We start from the raw sequence: 3948 nt of genomic DNA, 5'->3' as shown, positions 1-3948 counted from the left end.
ACACACACACACACACAATGCTGGTGAAGCAGACAATCTACAGATATTTGTACGTGTGTGTTTTTTTTTTTAAAAAAGGAAATTTTAAACTCAACAACACCTACATTTTTTACATCTTCAGATTCAACTTAGATCAAAATAACACAACAGGTCTAACGTGAGTGATCTAATTACTGCACCTATAGGACACTGCTGAAGCCTTTGGAGTGTAATGTTTGTTTGTGTGCGTAAATGTTGGTCCGCGGTGACATTCCTCCCCTGTCAAAAGCCTGAAAGGAATTCCCTGGTAGGAGTGGCAGGCATGAGGTCTGTGTTTAGCACACACGCTTGCATACACACACACACACACAATTACTCACAAATATACATATCAGCATATTAAACATTGATCAGCTGCACACCCATACAAACTCCAGGCCCCACCCAGACACAAGGTTAACCTCAGTAGCATACTTCATGTTGAACACTGGAGCTCATCAGAATCTACAAGTCTTTTAAGGGTTGTGTAACATGAGCAGTGAGAAAGACAGATAGAAAAAGAGGGGGAGAGAAAGACAGACAGAAAAAAAGGAGTGAGGGAGTAAGGAGAAAGAAGGTAACCTGATGTCCCAGGAGTTTTCTGAACAGTGAACTGGTTCCCATTGAAGTTTGGAGAACCCCCCTTTTTTCTAATCCTCACCTCCATTCTCTCTTTCTCTCTACACCCTCTCCTCTTCCACTCCCTCTCTCCATCCGAATATACCTGGAAAAACTATTCTATCTGACTGGAAGTGTTGAAAGAACTGGGACAACACAAACTTTACATTCATCACCCAGCTAAACTTGTCTTAGTTTCTCCTGTGTGTGGAAGTCAGCTGGAATTTTCTCCCCCCAACGGAGGACTAACTGGCTGCTGCTGAGCTCAATCTCAATTCAGAGGCTCCACTTTCACTTAATGACAGGTATGAAGAAAAGTTTAGACAAAATCTCCTGAGAGAGACTCTCTTCTGTTTCTCTGTTTCTCTCTCCTATATGCACACACGCCACACATTAACACCACTTAATTAGAGTTTTAAAAGAACAAGGTAGGACTCACCACCCTGTTAATGCTCCTTCACTTCTCTCCCTCAGTGAGTGACAACTTCCAGATGAACTCTGCTATATTCCACCTCACTCTCTCCAGGCCAAGGGCAGAATTATCCCAAACTCCAAATCCCGCTCCTGCTTTTAAAGCTGTGAATCCAGGTCTCAGGCCATTCACTTCTGTCTCCCTCCCACACTCTTTGGGAAATGGATTGTTCTAAAAGTTTAGTAAGAGGAGTCCCAATGCTGCTCCCTCCCTCCTGTGTGGCTCACTGCAGGTCCTAGTGCCTACCCTTTCCACGTGCTCCGTGACAAAAAAAAGAAGCACAGCTGCTCATAATTTACACCTAGCTGCTGTTATTCATTCTCTCCTTCCACTTTCATCCACGTGTCCGTCTCTTGTGCGCAAATCGGTGGAAATAAACTTTCACCCGGGGATGATTCAATTTTCTGTTCATTTGAGGATTTACGTCACCTAATAGTGAGGTCAGGCTTTGCCCTGAGCAGTGAAAGCTTCCTAATATTGTTCCTGTTGTTACACACCTAAGTCATTGCTAGCTTGGAGTGGATACCCTTGGATACAGACAGGCTATGTGTGTGGTTGAACCACCAACGTCCTTGGTGCAGACGATGATTGTGAAGACAAGCTCAGTTAAACAACTCACTGACCATTTCAGAATTGTGGCACATTGCCATTTTTGACGGATGATTTCATATGTACAGTCTTTTGCAGTGCAAACACTGAAAATGTGTATAGTTCAATGAAATTCATGGAGTTACAAGAATAGAACTTTGATGGTCTGTTGCAACCAGGAATTCATACCTGCTACTTGTCAATGGCAAGAAGAAGAGAGAAAATGGGAAATAGATTCAAAACACGCAACTATAATATCCCCTCACCCTGCGTAGAGATCAGCCACACCCTGTATTCAGCAGGGCCTCCAGGCCCCAGTATCACAACAGTCCTTCTCTGACATTTCTCTCTTGTTTATGCATCTTTATTTTCCCGTCTCTCCGTCTTTCCTTCTCACCCTCTTTCTGGTTCTATGCATTTCTCCCTTTCACAGCTTCTTTCTGACCTGAACCGTATCGTTGTCAGAGCCCCTGGCACTGAGCAGACAGACATCCCACCCTTTTTCTCCAACAGACAGAGAGAGGGGGGGGGGGGGAGAAAGAGAAAAATGAGAGAAAGGAAGGATTGTGTGTCAGTGTCATCCTTTTCTCCTCCTCCTGGGAAAGTGGAAATTCCTTTTACTTTGAGTTGAAACATTGATGTTGTTTTGGTGTTAATGAGAAAACTTTATTGGGTGCAAATTGACCCTGAAAGAAATAACACTGGTGAAAACTTGAGAGGGGTCTCTCTCTGCTCAAGAATTTTGACCCCCATTGATGAGTTCAAACCCAAGTAGGCATTTCCCTAAAGCTGGCGTGGCTCTGTGTGTGAGATTTTCTGATGTGATGGGTGTGTGTGTGTGTGTGTGTGTGTGTGTGTGTGTGTTCAAGCTTGTGTCACTGTCAAAACTGCCTTGGCCCTTGTTATCGAGGCTGAGTCTGAAAGGGGAAACCCCAGTCAGTAAACTCTGACCCTGCACCCCACTCTGGGGTTGGTTAAGGGTGAGAAATGCTGAGGAAGGGTAAGCACTTTTGGCTGGGAGGGTGGGAGGAGGTCAAGAGTGCACCAATATCCTCATATTTCAGGCATTTTTGACGCTGGGTCTTCTTTGGAGGATCTGTGTGCATGTGTTTGACCTTGTTTCAGGCCTAGACCTACCTGCAGGTGATTTAAAAATGATATTGTTAACCTTAGATGAATTGTCTGAGTGTAGGTTTAAGGTAGGGGGCTGAAAGTCACTAAAACTTTATTATAAAATGTATGTTTTTGGGCAGTTTCACTTATATCTGTAATTTATAATATGTTTATCAATGAGAAACAGCTGTTCAATAATGACATCAAATTTGTTGTGTGTTTGTGTTTATTTAGTGAAATAATTAATTTAACACACCCTTTCCATGGACATGAAAACATGGCTGTTTGTGGTTTTGTCACGATTTGGTTTTGTAAAATGTGCTATTAATCATTATTACAGTGCATGTGTGTATGTGTGTGTGTGTTATAATAACTGGGCTGACTCACAATCCAGCCCTAATGTGTGGTCTCCAATTTACAGCTCTATAAATTCCAGTAAATGCCTGCAAAGACTTGAAATCTTGTTCTGACACTACCACACAGTGCATAACTATTGAGATGAATTCTACACAATACTACACCATCTTCATTATTTGCATTGTTTAAAACAATTTGTGAGTTAATTCATTTCTGATATGCAGCCTTAGGGCACCAGCATAAAATCCTCATCCAAATCCAAATACCCACACTGTTTTCCCCCAAGCACTTAACAACAGTCTAATCCTTAGCCACACTCGAAATGTATCTCAATCATATCTGTGGGAAGTGGTTGGACAGGTTTCTTCCTGGCACAAAGATGCTGTGCGGGGACACACAGGCCTACGAAAACAGACAGACAGACACACACACATACACACACAGTCGTGTTGAAGCACACATCCCCATTCATCTCAATCAAAATCCAAGAATGATGACATTGTTCTCTGAAAATGAGCGTTGTGTTAATGTGATGATTCTCAGTAATCCAGGTGATAGGACATCAAGTCATAGTCAACTTCACTTCAGTTCACCCAAATTACAAAACATTTAGGATTCAGGTGCTTAGGTTGCTTGAAACATTTAAAATGTACATTTGAAATTTGAAATTTCTAGACCACTGAAAAAGTAGTTCCTATCTGAGCTATAATTACACTGTTTCTAGGGATGTAACAATACACTCAGCACACAATTCATGATTTAAAATAATGGTAAATGGTAAA

The 3948-nt window shown here is 42.1% G+C and overlaps 1 protein-coding gene across 1 annotated transcript in view; it reads right to left on the bottom strand.

The window, feature by feature from the left end:
• The window catches only part of ngfa (nerve growth factor a (beta polypeptide)), a 19164-nt gene extending 17924 nt beyond the window's left edge, over positions 1-1240 (bottom strand). The window contains exon 1 of the mRNA XM_035656243.1: positions 1076-1240. The gene's annotated coding sequence lies outside the window, so the exon portion shown is untranslated. The remainder of the gene's footprint in view (positions 1-1075) is intronic.
• Positions 1241-3948: the final 2708 nt, after the last annotated feature.

Source organism: Morone saxatilis, unplaced genomic scaffold, assembly GCF_004916995.1.
Source record: "Morone saxatilis isolate NCDOM2014 unplaced genomic scaffold, NCSU_SB_2.0 Contig15, whole genome shotgun sequence".
NCBI lineage: Eukaryota > Metazoa > Chordata > Actinopteri > Moronidae > Morone > Morone saxatilis.
This window is presented reverse-complemented; position numbering and strand designations above follow the sequence as displayed.